This window comes from Lutra lutra, chromosome 2 (assembly GCF_902655055.1).
Source record: "Lutra lutra chromosome 2, mLutLut1.2, whole genome shotgun sequence".
Lineage (NCBI taxonomy): Eukaryota > Metazoa > Chordata > Mammalia > Carnivora > Mustelidae > Lutra > Lutra lutra.
In genome coordinates, this window is record NC_062279.1 from 55,889,300 (window position 1) to 55,906,650 (window position 17,351).

A 17,351-nucleotide genomic window follows, 5' to 3' on the forward strand; every position below is an offset into this window, starting at 1 on the left:
TCCCTCTTCCTGGAGGTGGTAGTTCCCTGGTGTTGTCCTAGCTTATCCATCAAGGACAAATGGGTTAGTAAGAGAAGAGACAAGGAAGGTTTTTCAAGCAGAAGTAGCAACATGTGCAAACACAAAGTTGAAAGAAAGCAGGGAGAGCTGTAGAATGCAGGGAGAGGGCATTAGGAGGTGAGGCACGAGCTGAGTTGTGTGGCAGATGTGCTCCTCTGATTAGAAACTGGTTGTCCCCCTCTCTAAATAAGTGGACCTTTATTCAGAGACTCAGACTCAGAGTATGATACAATATAAATAAGCTTCATTACTATCTCTTGTTTATTCTGAGTGAGAGAAGGGAAGAAAGGGGAAACGCTGGCCAGGAGTTTCTCCCTACCCCAGGCAAGGTGTAAATGGCATCTCTGGGTAGAGATTGAGATTGAAAGAGTTTGTTCTGAGAGCCACAGGTCTTCCAAAACCTTTCAGGTCCAGCTAGAAGAGGACTTCCACCAGGGGGCCCAAGCAGAGACTACAACAGTATCCCAGGCCAGTACAAGTCCTTCTGCCCTGGTCAGTGCTGGAGAGAGCCCATGACCAGCCTTGCTTTTCTTGTAGCTGCTAAGCCAGACTCTTACTGGAACAGGACCAACAGATTTCCTAGGCATAGCAAGGGTAACCACAAAGACAGGAGCTGGGGCTCCCCAAACAGAAATACTCCACTGATCCCTTTAGAAGAATATAGTATGTTTCCACCTTTGCACTGAAGCCTCAATTCTGATTGTAGTTTTACAAGCGATTTCACCAGCCGGCTTATTTCTGAGGCCAAGTTCTGTCGTCAGTGTGCCATGAATGAATTGCAGGTGTGCCGCATACTGATCCCCTGAGCCCTTGGAGTGGGGGGAGGCATGGGTCGGGGGGCTGGAGTAGCTGCTGTCCCTGGGCTTGTCTCCTGTAGCTGCTGCCCGCAAGCAACTGCATGCATTACCCTCAGATGCTGTATACATATTATTGGCAATGCATGCTCCATCAAAAAGGGCTGGAAACCACTATTGAGGGGCTTGGTATCAAAAGAAAAGAAAGTCTCCCTGTAAATTAGTTTTGACTTTTGGACCAGGTGTTGGAAGGTGGTTGTAAATTCCTGGAAAACCCTAGTAGGACACATGCTAGGAGCTTAGACTACAGTCTCTGCATGCATTTGGAATAACGGAGAGATTTGAAGCTTGGGGCCGGGGGTTGTGATTTTTTTTTTTTTGCAATTTGGAAAGATCCAAGGGAAGAGCAAGTCAGTAGCAACTGATCAGTAATGAAACATTAGCTAGCAAAATGTATGTGCCACCCTGGGCTTTCCTTGGGGTCACACCTTTACTTTGTTTCCACTCACAATACGTTCTTCCCTATCATTTCATTACCATTACTATTAACTAGTTTTTTCACACTTCATTTGATACCATGAGTTTCTTACTTGACTTTTCTCATGGACCCAACCACATCTGCCAGAACCCATTCTCCCCTTGAACCTTGTCTTTCTGTAAGCTTCCTTATTCTCATTTGGCTACTTTCTCCTATCACTACATGTGACAGAAGGCTTTTTCATTTGGCCTCACTAAAATCCCTATAGACACAAGCTGGTGTGGTTTAACAGGGGAAGGACCTTGAGAGAGGCATTAGGACCATCTGAAAGTGAAAGAGATGAGGGAAAGCATGGAGCTAGTGGCATAGGGGGCTCTGAAAATGCCACCCCCTATGACTAGTTCACCTGCCTCTTGGACAGGACAGCAGTCTGACCTAAATGATCTTCCTGGAGGAACGCACCCTCCAGGTGCTAAACTTGTAGGTTTTTTCCTGTTTGCATTTGTGTGTAAATTTCAAATGATTTTTTATTGTGGAAGCAGTTAATAGTCACTACAGAAAAATTATTGCCTACAGATATGCACTAAGAAGGAGGCAAAAAACCCGTGATCCAGATACCCAGGGATAACTGTAATGAAAATCTTGGCATGTGGAGGCAAGTGGGTTTGGTAGTAATAGTGTCTGGCATTTCCTGGCTATCTTAGAAGCAGGATCATAATGTACGTACTGTGTTATGACCTCTTAAAAATTCACACTTACCATCTCGTTAGGAGCTTGCATTGTTAGCTCTGCCACTAAGCCTTTGAAGTGTGTTGCTTATGAGTTCTCTGCTGATTGGCTGCATTCCTAAAATGCTCCCCTCTTGACCACTGCTCTCTCTACAGTGAAAGGGAGCTTGCCCAGCATGCCGCCCATCTGGTTGGCCCATTATTCTTTTCTTTACCGAACATCTCCTTAATCCTGTTCATTCTTTGTGGAGAAGACAAGGTTTTTGTTTCCCTTGTCATGTTCTGATGCCTGTAAGTTGCCTGGTAATCGAGGGAAAGAACTGGCTAGAAGGGCTGAGGCAGCAGGAATTGTCCTGGGGTTGATCCCTTTAAGGGCCCCTGAGACTTTTCCATTCCCGCCTCCACCTTCATCCTGTCGCTCTTCTCTACCCCTCATCCTGCTTTTCCCAATCTCTTCAGGCCCCTGGTATTACATAATATTCCTGTTAGAATCAGTTCCTGTTTTGCTAGCTAGAGGAATTGTGACTCTTACAGGGAAAAACCCTGTTCTAACATTAGTAGCGGCTGCTGGTGGCCAATCCATGATCTCATATGGGAAACACATCGCTTTGCTGGCTTCTCTGTTCCCGTCTGAGTCAGCGCACAGATGGGATTACCTTGCGGCCTTGGTTGGGTTCCCCTCGGCCTTGTTTCTTTGGTGGGAGTCCACGATGATTTCTCTTAGGATAATGGAACTGCCAGCATCAATTAGGCCAGCTAGTTAGTGATCACTTTCACTTATGCACAGATGCCTTGGGTTTCTTACTGCACTCCAGGAAAAATTCTCCTTATAGACTGGCAGATGTACATGCACTTTTAAAAACATTGTATTGTGGAAAACTTAAAATGTAATAAAAGTCAAGTAATAAGAGTTCCTACGTACCCATTCCCAGCTTAACAGTGATGAGTTCATAGCCAGTCTTGCGTCAGTCGTTCTCCACTCTCTCCCAGTTACTGAAGCAATTCCTAGACATCATATCATTTTATCTTAGTATCTTATTTTAGCATTTCATTATACATCTCTAAAAGATAAGGACTTTTTTTTTAAAAGATAAGGACTCTTAAACACACAACCACAGTACCATTATATCTTCAAAAAATTAACCGCAGTTCCTGATGTCATCAAATCCAGTTAGCATTCACATTTCCCCAGCTGTCTTACAGTTTTTTAGTTTGCACGTGTGTGTTTGAATTAGGATTCTAACAAGATCTATATATTGTAATTGATTGATAATGTCTTTTACTCTCTTAACCTATAAGTTCCCATTTCTTCTTTTTTCCTTACAATTTATTATTGAAGAAACCTTGGGTTCCTTGTCTTACAGAATTTTCCATATTGTGGATGTTGTTGATTTTATCTTTATAGTATCCTTTAATACATTCACTTTTTTTTTTTAATAATACATTTACTTTTTAAAGAAATGCTACACTGGATCATTTTACAATATATTGTAAGGATAAATTATAGTAAGGGATAAATTACTATCCCTGCTGGACCCCCTTTTGTAATTAATTTTCCTTGCGTGGCTCTTGACCAGGTATATGGTTCCTGCCTTATATAATTTACACTGTGATGATAGGCAGCAGTTAGTATTGTAAGTTCTTCCAAAATAATAATGTCCAATATAAATAATATAAAATATCACATCAATTATAGGCATTTCTTTTTTTAAGACACTATTTATTCGAGAGTGACAGCACAAGCAGGGAGAGGGGCAGAGGGAGCCGGCAGCCTGACCTTGGCAGTGGGATCCCAGGACTTTGGGATCATGACCTGAGCTGAGGGCAGACAACTAACTGAGCCACCCAGGCACCCCTAGTCATTTCTGCTGTAACAGAAGATATGTATTCATGAAAAATATCTCATTTTGCAAATTCCACATTAAGAACAACAGAGCTTATGGGAAAAAATCAGGTAAGAGGTAGACTGCTAAAATCTCTTCAGTTTTGTAACCAAGAACACACATGTTGCTTACCTCCCCCTACCACCTCTTTTTCTCTCTGACACACACACACACACACACACACACACACAGAGTAATTATTGGCTCATGAGATAATTCACTCAGACCAGAGAGACTACTTAGGGAATCTTAAAGATGTTCAAAAACAATATTGAATGAATACATTGGCTACTAAGGATGGAAGTGGAGCTCTGAGCTGTGGGCTGCCATTCTAGTGAACACAGTGACATGCAGTCTGCTACCAGCAGAGAGCTCTTTGCAGAGAGAGCCCTGAATGCCAGTGTTGTTGCAGATCTGTTGGGGGAAGCGGACTCTAAAAATGGATGCTAATTAGCATGTAGGAAGTATGTTGGGAGGTGTTTTCAGGACTACTACCTTGGGTGGGAAGGGGTGCAAAGAGGGAAGAAGCAGGATTGGCAAGGAGAGAAGTTGGCCTGCTATAATATAGTCACAAGTCCTCAGCTGACTCCACAGGGACCTCTTCAAAGCCACCCTACGTATTTGGCAGAAGCTGGGTTTTATGGCCCTGCATTAACCAGTCACTGGGTCTAGCCTCCCTGTCCCCCAGGAATGGGAGCGTGACTTTAGGACAGGTGGCTATTCCCAGAAAGGACTGACAGCTGAGAGTGTTCAGCTCCTCGGGGAACAGACCCTTCAGTCTGTTCAGCTGGATTAGGGGCACAGCATAGCATTCGTTACCTGTGCTCAGTTTAACTTCCTAAAAATAAAACTGAAAGGATCCTGCCGGCACAACAGCCAAATGGAGAGGTTTGAGGTTTGGGGGTTTTTCCCTTTCCTTCTAGGGATGTGATTCTGCCCAAACAGTCCTGGTTCCCCTGGCCTAGGAAGAATCACACAGCTTCCACATTTTATTTCCCCTGTTTACCAGTGATGAATAAGCTACTTGGTGTTGAAGAAACAGATGTCACAGAACAGACTAGGTAAGAAGAGTAAGCAATGACATCAGGGCTTTTTCACTTTTTCATTGACTTCAGAAAGTATCTATCCCATTCACAGACTCAGGCCTGGCTGCTAATTACCAGATTTAACTGCCTCAAGAAAGTCACCTACAGTTTAAGGCTCTTCCCATGATGGCACATGATAAATTTTACCTAATTTATTCATCCCCTCCCACCAGGCTATCACAAACTTACATGGTTAGTTACTACAAAACAAGAAAAACTGAGAAAATATTAGGTTTCTCTGACCATCAACAAATTCATCTGTCTAATTACTTTTAATGACTATATTGACAAAGGAACAAGTGACAAAGGATTACTCTATAGCATTACAAGGCATTTTGGATGAATGAAAATGGGGAAAAAATGACTAGGATCATGAACTCCAAATAGCATTTTAACAAATGCTTAAACTTCAGTCCTGACTTCAATAACCTAGACTTGGTGGGGTTTCTGTTTCTACAAACAGAAAAGCTGTCCTGGGGAAGCTACTTTACTACTAAGTATAATCCGAACATCTCATTTCACGTGAGATCTGTGCACCATCAGTGATAAAATGGACAGCCTTATCTTTCTACTTACTCTGTTCTAGTCCTGCCACGTTAGCCATAGAAAATCTCTTAATCTGGGGCGCCTGGGTGGCTCAGTGGGTTAAGCCGCTGCCTTCGGCTCAGGTCATGATCCCAGGTCCTGGGTTCGAGCCCCACATCGGGCTTTCTGCTCAGTGGGAAGCCTGCTTCCTCCTCTCTCTCTCTGCCTGCCTCTCTGCCTACTTGTGATTTCTCTCTGTCAAATAAATAAATAAAATCTTTAAAAAAAAAAAAAAAAAACTCTTAATCTAATAGTACGCATGGCCCAGAATCTTTTTAGGTAACTAATTCTACCATCTGGAATTTGATGTGCCTGGCAACTGGTCTAAATACTTGTCTAGCTAAGGAGGAAGGAAGTAGTCACTCTGCATTGTTTGTGTTCCTTTACGATAATGCATTAGTCCAGCCTTGCACAGAGTGCATGTGAGTATAGATGGAGACGCACATACACAAGCAACGTACATTCTATATTAGGTACTTGGAAATGGGTCTTTCAACACCTAGTTTGTTCAGGTGTTGTGAAAAGTATTTACATTCAACATTTTCTTATATTTCTTGTTGAAATTTGGAGTTGAAGAGCCGTTGTGCGAAAAGAGGGGGAAAACTGCTTATTTGATAAGAACTAATTGTAAATTAGTACAGCAAATGTTTGCATATAAATGAGCCTTACTAAATTGCTTGAAGCTACCTGAAAGCCTTTCTTTTAAGTAATTTAAGTATTTCCCTTAGCCTCGGGCATTCTTTGTAATTCAAGCTATTTTCTAATTATGTTGTTTGGATAACTTACCACTGAAATACCATCGGATGAACTAAGAATCTTTTCTTTTATAGACTTTGGTTCTAAACTAAATGCTAAAGGAAGATTCTTATTTGTTAATTTGCTAGGCCAGTCCTTTCATAGAGATAATGTGAGAGGCTTAAACCCAACCTTAAATTAGTAGGATCTCACTAATAGCTCTAAGTGTAGTTTAGCATGTTTTTTGATGCTTATCAGTCATTAAATTGTAATCTTATGTAATTCCGTTGGAGTTGCTTTATAACAACCAGAAAATTCTGTTTAAAACTCAGTCTTTAACCTAAAGGGAATATTAACCTTTACGGGAATTTTCCAAATAATTATTTTTTTCTTCCCTAAGATTTAAATTGTAAGTTCTCTGTGTTTATTAGGAATCATAGTGCTGGTAGGTCTTTCTGATTGTCAGGGTTCTGTTAATTCTTATCTGAAGCCAACTGAACCTCTTGGAAGTTCACTCAGAGGTTTATTTCTTCGAGTGGCACTCAGTCTCTGCAAACAGCACAAGGCTGAAATGTTTGTCAGCTGTTCTTTGACAGGTTTATCTTTTCTGCGTCAGAGTTGTTTCAAGAAGAGTAGTAGTAGTAATGAGAGCCAGCCTCCAGTCGCTTCTGCCCCCCGACATCCAGGACTTCTGTAATTCATTCCAATTCTTAAAATCATATGGAGGTTCTCAGTTCTACTTGACTGGTCGTGAAGCATTTTGTGAGCCTGGATTCCAAATCACTTTTTAATAAGTGTTTACATTTATTTTATGTCTTGATTTCCATAACCTAGATTTGTTGGGGTTTCTATTTCTACAAACAAGAAAGCCAACCTGAGGAAGCTACTTAAGTAAAATCTGAACATTCATATCAACACCCTTTCTAAAAGGAAGGTAGCTTTAAATTATAGAAAATTGCTGAGCAGACTCTGGAAATCAGTTAAGTTAGTTTTATTTCTGCGAATCAGTAAACCTTATAAATAGAGTGTGAGCTTTAGATATTTACCTAATCCTTATTCCAAAGTTGGAGTTCCAGATTGGAAATTGTGTGCCTGTTTACTGTGTGATCCTAAGAAAATCTTTTTAAATTTATGCTGTATTTTTTTTATTATGTATGCCACCATACAGTACAGTTTTTTATATAATGTTCCAAGATTCATTGTTTGTGTATAACACCCAGTGCCCATGCAATCTGTGCCCTGCTTAATACCTATCACTGGGTCAACCCATCCCCCCCACCTCCTCCCCTCTGAAACCCTCTGTTTTTTTTTTTCTCAGAGTCCATGGTCTCTCACGGTTTGTCTCCCCCTCCGATTTCCCCCCCTTTATTTTTCCTTTCCTTCTCCTAACGTCCTCCATGCTATTCCATATGTTCCACAAGCAAGTGAAACCATATGATAATTGACTTTCTCTGCTTGACGTAATTTGCTCATATGGTGTATTTTTTAAAGTTAAATATTGACACTTCACTTAGTTAAATCAGCCACTTAATTTTGGGGTGCCTAAGTGGCTCAGTTGGTTAAGCATCCAGCTCTTGGTTGGCTCAGTTGGTTAAGCATCCAGGTCATGAGCCTTAAGATTAAGCTCTGCATCAGGTTCCACACTGAGTGCAGAACCTGCTTAAGATTCTCTCCCTCTCCCCCTGCTCCTCCCTGCTTCCTGCCTCTACTCATGCATGCACGAACACTCTCTCTTTATTAAATTTTATTTTATTTTCTTTAAGTTCAGTTAATTAACTTATAGTGTGTTATTAGCTTTAGATGTAGAGTTCAGTGATTCATCAGTTGTATATATACCCAATGCTTATTATGTCACATGCCCTCCATAATGCCTGTCACCCAGTCACCACATTCCCCACCCTCTTCCCTTCCAGCAACCCTGTTTGTTTCCTATAGTTAAAAGTCTCTTATGGTTTATCTCCCTCTCTGATTTTTTTTAAATTTTATTTATTTATTTATTTATTTATTTTTATTTTTTTATTTTTCCCTCCCTTCCCCTGTGATCTGTTTTGTTTCTTCAATTCCACATGAGTGAGATCGTACAATTGTCTTTCTCCAATTGACTTATTTTTCTTAGCTTAATACCTTCCAGTTCCGTCCACATTGTTGCAAATGGTAGGATTTCATTTGTCATTGATGGCTGAGTAATATTCCATTGTATATGTATACCACATCTTCTTTATCCATTCACTGGGTACTAGCCCTTTATCTGATAAGACATTTACAAAAATCTTCTCCCATTCTATAGGTTGTCATTTTGGTTTGGTTGACTATTTCCTTTGCTGTGCAAAAGCTTTTTATCTTGGTGAAATCCGAATAGTTCATTTTTGCCTTTGTTTATCTTGCCTTTGGAGACTTGTCTAGTAAGAAGTTGATGTGGCTGAGGTCAAAGAGGTTGCTGCCTGTCTGTCTCTCTCTCACTTTAAGAAAAAAAAAATCATTTAATTTTAGATTATCATCCTTATGCTCATTCCATCCCTTCCTCCCTTTTAAGGGAATAAGTATGTTGTTAGGGAGGTAAAAGCGTAGCATTCATATTACTTTATTTTTTAATGGATCCCAGTTACTTGGAATTGGATTAATCATGATACATAGCACATTATTTGGTTTCATTTTATTTTAGACTCCTTTTTCCTTATAAAGATCTAGAACTGATACCTTGGCACTTTCTTAAAGTAAATAGATAAAATTGGATGTCTGTGAGTTCCGAGTAAGCCATAAGCAGAGCCTGTTTCTGTGTATCTGTGCTTTGAAACTATAAATCAGGCTCAGCCTAGAGTCTTATTTGTGACTCCTTCAGTGTAATAATCTCTCATTATTTCATCATTTTTCTTCTAAAAGATACTATTTTAATCGTTTTCTTCCTAAGTACTTCCCCTGCTTGAGACTTTTCCAGTTCCTTCTTCTGTTTAACTCAGGTATTTGTCCTTGTCGCCCAGTAGCATTGTCGCATGACCAATGACTAAATGAGTAAGACACAGTCCCTACTCAGAGTCTAGTTGGTAAATCAAGGTTTACACAATCAACTGGAGCAAAAGCATTGATTGCTGGGGACATATGTGATGTAGCGATGAATTCAGCTTGCAGAGATTAAAGAAGGTAACACATGTATAGAGTCTTAAAGGAGTCATAGTTGGCTAAGTTGAAAGGCCTCACAAGGAGGAGAGAAGAGCCATCTCCACAAAGACACAGATCCTTGAAAAAGCAAAGGGCCTCTTGGGGACAGCTAGCATACTGATATGGCTAGCCTGTGAAAATGGATGGAGAGAGGCAAATACCCCAGACACTTATCCTCTCTGTGTTACTTTGAAATAAATCCCTGACCTCGTAACATTTTATCCATAAATACTTCAGTACTGAGCTTGTATGTCTAAAGGTTAAAGGACTTTTTAAAAATGTACGATTCCAAGACCGTTATTCTATAAAAGCTGATGATAATTGTGTACCATCATCAATAAGAGTTCAGTTTCAGTTTTCAGAATGATACCGATTTTGTTTTTTGTTTTTTTTTAAGATTTTATTTATGAGAGAGAGAAAGCGAGAGTTAGCAGGAGTATGGAGGGGGAGGGGCAGAAGGAAAGGGAGAAGAAGACTCCCTGCTGAGCAGGGAACCCTGACTCAGGACTGGACTGTGATCCATCCTGGGCCCTGAGATCATGACCTGAGCAGAAGGCAGATGCTTAACTGACTGCGCCACCCAGAAGCCCCAAATTTTGGCTTTTAAGTTTCTTTCAGTCTGTGGATTCCCTCCATATCTTGTTCTTTTTTTTTTCCTTCAATTTTAGAATGAAATTTAGAATAAAAATTTCCACATATCTGTTTACCCTGAGGTAATAAATAAATAATAGATATTTTATTTGTTTCCTTTATTTACCAGTTTTTAAATAGAATAGATTCTCTAGCATTGTCTGAAAGTGACCAATGAGTTTTCCTTTTTTGTATCACTCATGGAGTAAAATACATCTGTTGTGTTTCAGTGTGTTGCATTTATTTTTTTAATGATCAGATTTTCCATCTTTGCCCAGTGGAAACCTCTTCAGGTTGGTTCCTGAATTCTTTTGACATGACCCTATAATGGTATTTGATCATTCCTTCTTACTTAGGAAGAGATTTTCCAGGCTTACTATATAAGTTTGCTGCCTCAGACTTGGAGTCATCCATTTCTCCCTAGTTCCTTTTGGTGGTAAATAATGTTTGGAGACCACAGTCTGGGCAGTAGGTTTGCTCATTGCCATTAGGTTGGTCTTTGTTCCTAGACCTTATTGCATAGATAGAACTATATATTTTTTAAAGATTTTATTTATTTGACAGAGAGAAAGAGAGAGAGAACATGTACACAAGCAGGGGGAGCAGCAGAGGGAGGGAGAGAAGTAGGATTCCCACTGAGCAGGAAGTCCTGTGTGGGGCTCGATATCAGGATCCTGAGATCAGGACCAGAGCTGAAGGCAGACACTTAACTGAGCTACCCAGGCTCCCAAACTGTATTGTTTAAATAATAAAATAAATTATGAGTTTATATTCATTTTACTGGTTCAAATTCAGGACCATAGGACTTAACATTATTAATCTTTTATCTTTATTTGCCCGCAGTAAGAATTCTTAGAATCTATGGATTCTAGAAATAAAAGCATTATACTATTATTTTATTTATTTGTTTATTTCCCATTACATTTTCCATCCCAACTACATGATAGTTAGAGAAGAACACTGATAACTTATCCAGAAAAAAAGAAAAAAAAAAAAAAAGGCTGAAGTGTTTTTTGTTTTACCATTTCTTTTTTTCCTTAGGGTGAATCCCATTAGGATATGTACAGTCAAATTATGGTGTTTTTTTTTTTTTATTAATTTTTTATTTTTTCAGCATAACAGTATTCATTATTTTTGCACTACACCCAGTGCTCCATGCAATCCGTGCCCTCTACAATACCCACCACCTGGTGCCCCCAACCCCCCACCCCCCACCCCTCCAAAATTCTCAGATCGTTTTTCAGAGTCCATAGTCTCTCATGGTTCACCTCCCCTTCCAATTTCACTCAACTCCCTTCTCCTCTCCATCTCCCCTTGTCCTCCATGCTATTTGTTATGCTCCACAAATAAGTGAAACCATATGATAATTGACTCTCTCTGCTTGACTTATTTCACTCAGCATAATCTCTTCCAGTCCCGTCCATGTTGCTACAAAACTTGGGTATTCATCCTTTCTTTTTTCTTTTTCTTTTTTTTTTTCAAGCTTTATAAACATATATTTTTATCCCCAGGGGTACAGGTCTGCGAATCGCCAGGTTTACACACTTCACAGCACTCACCATAGCACATACCCTCCCCAATATCCATAACCCCACCCCCCTCTCCCAACCCCCTCCCCCCATCAACCCTCAGTTTGTTTTGTGAGATTAAGAGTCACTTATGGTTTGTCTCCCTCCCAATCCCATCTTGTTTCATTTATTCTTCTCCTACCCCCTCAACCCCCCATGCCGCATCTCCTCTCCCTCATATCAGGGAGATCATATGATAGTTGTCTTTCTCCAATTGACTTATTTCGCTAAGCATGATACCCTCTAGTTCCATCCACGTCGTCGCAAATGGCAAGATTTCATTTCTTTTGATGGCTGCATAGTATTCCATTGTGTATATATACCACATCTTCTTTATCCATTCGTCTGTAGATGGACATCTAGGTTCTTTCCATAGTTTGGCTATTGTAGACATTGCTGCTATAAACATTCGGGTGCACGTGCCCCTTTGGATCACTACGTTTGTATCTTTAGGGTACATACCCAGCAGTGCAATTGCTGGGTCATAGGGTAGTTCTATTTTCAACATTTTGAGGAACCTCCATGCTGTTTTCCAGAGTGGTTGCACCAGCTTGCATTCCCACCAACAGTGTAGGAGGGTTCCCCTTTCTCCGCATCCTCGCCAGCATCTGTCATTTCCTGACTTGTTAATTTTAGCCATTCTGACTGGTGTGAGGTGATATCTCATGGTGGTTTTGATTTGTATTTCCCTGATGCCGAGTGATATGGAGCACTTTTTCATGTGTCTGTTGGCCATCTGGATGTCTTCTTTGCAGAAATGTCTGTTCATGTCCTCTGCCCATTTCTTGATTGGATTATTTGTTCTTTGGGTGCTGAGTTTGCTAAGTTCTTTATAGATTTTGGACACTAGCCCTTTATCTGATATGTCATTTGCAAATATCTTCTCCCATTCTGTCAGTTGTCTTTTGGTTTTGCTCACTGTTTCATTTGCTGTGCAAAAGCTTTTGATCTTGATAAAATCCCAAAAGTTCATTTTTGCCCTTGCTTCCCTTGCCTTTGGTGATGTTCCTAGGAAGATGTTGCTGCAGCTGACATCGAAGAGGTTGCTGCCTGTGTTCTCCTCAAGGATTTTGATGGATTCCTTTCTCACATTGAGATCCTTCATCCATTTTGAGTCTATTTTCGTGTGTGGTGTAAGGAAATGATCCAATTTCATTTTTCTGCATGTGGCTGTCCAATTTTCCCAACACCATTTATTGAAGAGGCTGTCTTTTTTCCATTGGACATTCTTTCCTGCTTTGTCGAAGATGAGTTGACCATAGAGTTGAGGGTCCATTTCTGGGCTCTCTATTCTGTTCCATTGATCTATGTGTCTGTTTTTGTGCCAGTACCATGCTGTCTTGAGGATGACAGCTTTGTAATAGAGCTTGAAGTCCGGAATTGTGATGCCACCAACTTTGGCTTTCTTTTTCAATATTCCTTTGGCTATTCGAGGTCTTTTCTGGTTCCATATAAATTTTAGGATTATTTGTTCCATTTCTTTGAAAAAAATGGATGGTACTTTGATAGGAATTGCATTAAATGTGTAGATTGCTTTAGGTAGCATAGACATTTTCACCATATTTATTCTTCCAATCCAGGAGCATGGAACATTTTTCCATTTCTTTGTGTCTTCCTCAATTTCTTTCATGAGTACTTTATAGTTTTCTGTGTATAGATTCTTAGTCTCTTTGGTTAGGTTTATTCCTAGGTATCTTATAGTTTTGGGTGCAATTGTAAATGGGATGGACTCCTTAATTTCTCTTTCTTCTGTCTTGTTGCTGGTGTAGAGAAATGCAACTGATTTCTGTGCATTGATTTTATATCCTGACACTTTACTGAATTCCTGTACAAGTTCTAGCAGTTTTGGAGTGGAGTCTTTTGGGTTTTCCACATATAGTATCATATCATCTGCAAAGAGTGATAGTTTGACTTCTTCTTTGCCGATTTGGATGCCTTTAATTTCCTTTTGTTGTCGGATTGCTGAGGCTAGGACTTCTAGTACTATGTTGAATAGCAGTGGTGATAATGGACATCCCTGCCGTGTTCCTGACCTTAGCGGAAAAGCTTTCAGTTTTTCTCCATTGAGAATGATATTTGCGGTGGGTTTTTCATAGATGGCTTTGATAATATTGAGGTATGTGCCGTCTATCCCTACACTTGGAAGAGTTTTGATCAGGAAGCGATGCTGTACTTTGTCAAATGCTTTTTCAGCATCTATGGAGAGTATCATATGGTTCTTGTTCTTTCTTTTATTAATGTGTTGTATCACATTGATTGATTTGCGGATGTTGAACCAGCCTTGCAGCCCTGGAATAAATCCCACTTGGTCGTGGTGAATAATCCTTTTAATGTACTGTTGAATCCTATTGGCTAGTATTTTGGCGAGAATTTTTGCATCTGTGTTCATCAAGGATATTGGTCTGTAGTTCTCTTTTTTGTTGGGATCCTTGTCTGGTTTTGGGATCAAGGTGATGCAGTCCTCATAAAATGAGTTTGGAAGTTTTCCTTCCATTTCTATTTTTTGGAACAGTTTCAGGAGAATAGGAATTAGTTCTTCTTTAAATGTTTGGTAGAATTCCCCAGGGAAGCCGTCTGGCCCTGGGCTTTTGTTTGTTTGGAGATTTTTGATGACTATTTCAATCTCCTTACTGGTTATGGGTCTGATCAGGCTTTCTATTTCTTCCTGGTTTAGTTGTGGTAGTTTATATGTCTCTAGGAATGCATCCATTTCTTCCAGATTGTCAAATTTGTTGGCGTAGAGTTGCTCATAGTATGTTCTTATAATTGTCTGTATTTCTTTGGTGTTCGTTGTGATCTCTCCTCTTTCATTCATGATTTTATTTATTTGGGTCCTTTCTCTTTTCTTTTTGATAAGTCTGGCCAAGGGTTTATCAATCTTATTAATTCTTTCAAAGAACCAGCTCCTAGTTTCATTGATTTGTTCTATTGTTTTTTTGGTTTCTATTTCATTGATTTCTGCTCTGATCTTTATGATTTCTCTTCTCCTGCTGGGTTTAGGCTTTCTTTCTTGTTCTTTCTCCAGCTCCTTTAGGTGTAGGGTTAGGTTGTGTACCTGAGACCTTTCTTGTTTCTTGAGAAAGGCTTGTACCGCTATATATTTTCCTCTCAGGACTGCCTTTGTTGTGTCCCACAGATTCTGAACCGTTATGTTTTCATTATCATTTGTTTCCATAAATTTTTTCAATTCTTCTTTAATTTCCTGGTTGACCCATTCATTCTTTAGAAGGATGCTGTTTAGTCTCCATGTATTTGGGTTCTTTCCAAATTTCCTCTTGTGATTGAGTTCTAGCTTTAGAGCATTGTGGTCTGAAAATATGCAGGGAATGATCCCAATCTCTTGATACCGGTTGAGACTTGATTTAGGACCGAGGATGTGATCTATTCTGGAGAATGTTCCATGTGCACTAGAGAAGAATGTGTATTCTGTTGCTTTGGGGTGAAATGTTCTGAATATATCTGTGATGTCCATCTGGTCCAGTGTGTCATTTAAGGCCTTGATTTCCTTGTTGATCTTTTGCTTGGATGATCTGTCCATTTCAGTGAGGGGAGTGTTAAAATCCCCTACTATTATTGTATTCTTGTCGATGTGTTTCTTTGATTTTGTTATTAATTGGTTTATATAGTTGGCTGCTCCCACGTTAGGGGCATAGATATTTAAAATTGTTAGATCTTCTTGTTGGACAGTTCCTTTGAGTATGATATAGTGTCCTTCCTCATCTCTTATTATAGTCTTTGGCTTAAAATCTAATTGATCTGATATAAGGATTGCCACTCCTGCTTTCTTCTGATGTCCATTAGCATGGTAAATTCTTTTCCACCCCCTCACTTTAAACCTGGAGTTGTCTTTGGGTTTAAGATGAGTTTCTTGTAGGCAACATATAGATGGGTTTTGTTTTTTTATCCATTCTGATACCCTGTGTCTTTTGATTGGGGCATTTAGCCCATTAACATTCAGGGTAAGTATTGAGAGATATGAATTTAGTGCCATTGTATTGCCTGTAAGGTGACTGTTATTGTATATTGTCTCTGTTTCTTTCTGATCTACTACTTTGAGGGTCTCTCTTTGCTTAGAGGACCCCTTTCAATATTTCCTGTAGAGCTGGTTTGGTATTTGCAAATTCTTTCAGTTTTTGTTTGTCCTGGAAGCTTTTAATCTCTCCGTCTATTTTCAATGATAGCCTAGCTGGATATAGTATTCTTGGCTGCATGTTTTTCTCATTTAGTACTCTGAATATATCATGCCAGCTCTTTCTGGCCTGCCAGGTCTCTGTGGATAAGTCTGCTGCCAATCTAATATTTTTACCATTGTACGTTACAGACTTCTTTTCCTGGGCTGCTTTCAGGATCTTTTCTTTGTCACTAAGACTTGTCAATTTTACTATTAGGTGACGGGGTGTGGACCTATTCTTATTGATTTTGAGGGGGGTTCTCTGAACCTCTTGAATTTTGTTGCTTGTTCCCTTTGCCATATTGGGGAAATTCTCTCCAATAATTCTCTCCAATATACCTTCTGCTCCCCTCTCTGTTTCCTCTTCTTCTGGAATCCCAATTATTCTAATGTTGTTTCGTCTTATGGTGTCACTTATCTCTCGAATTCTCCCCTTGTGGTCCAAGAGCTGTTTGTCCCTCTTTTGCTCAGCTTCTTTATTCTCTGTCATTTGGTCTTCTATATCGCTAATTCTTTCTTCTGCCTCATTTATCCTGGCAGTGAGAGCCTCCATTTTTGATTGCACCTCATTAATAGCTTTTTTGATTTCAACTTGGTTCGATTTTAGTTCTTTTATTTCTCCAGAAAGGGCTTTTATATCTCCCGAGAGGGTTGCTTTAATATCTTCCATGCCTTTTTCAAGCCTGGCTAGAACCTTGAGAATCATCATTCTGAACTCTATATCTGACATATTACCAATGTCTGTATTGATTAGGTCCCTAGCCTTTGGTACTGCCTCTTGTTCTTTTTTTTTGTTGTGAATTTTTCCGCCTTGTCATTTTGTCCAGATAAGAGTGTATGAAGGAGCAAGTAAAATACTAAAAGTGTGGCAACAACCCCAGGAAAATATGCTTTAGCCAAATTAGAAGAGATCCCAAATCGTGAGGGGGGAGAAAGGGGATAAAAAGGGATTCAAAAAGAAAAAAAAAAAAAAAAAGAAACTATTTAAAAAAAGAAAGCCGATAAAGAAAAAATATAAAAAGAGGAAAAAATATATATATATTAGATAAACTATTTAAAAAACGTTAAAAAAGAAAATGGTAAAAGCTAAAAAAAATTTAGCAGAAGAAGAGAAAAAGAAAAAAAAATTGAAAAAGAAAAAAAAATTAAATTAACTACAAGGCTAAAAAATCATGGGGAGAAAGCCATGAGTTCCGTGCTTTGCTTTCTTCTCCTCTGGAATTCTGCCACTCTCCTTGGTATTGAAACAGCACTCCTCGGTAGGTGAACTTGGTCCTGGCTGTGTTTCCCGTTGATCTTCTGGGGGAGGGGCCTGTTGTAGTGATTCTCAAGCGTCTTTGCCCCAGGCGGAGTTGCACCGCCCTTACCCGGGGCCGGGCTGAGTAATCCGCTTGGGTTTGCTTTCGGGAGCTTTTGTTCCCTGAGCGCTTTCCGTAGAGTTCCGGAGGGCGGGAATGAAGATGGAGGCCTCCCGGTCT

At 39.8% G+C, this 17,351-nt stretch overlaps 1 protein-coding gene across 5 annotated transcripts in view; it reads left to right on the top strand.

The window, feature by feature from the left end:
- Positions 1–17,351, top strand: part of PINX1 (PIN2 (TERF1) interacting telomerase inhibitor 1) — a 102,464-nt gene that overhangs the window by 64,183 nt on the left and 20,930 nt on the right. The gene's annotated exons all lie outside the window — the stretch shown is intronic.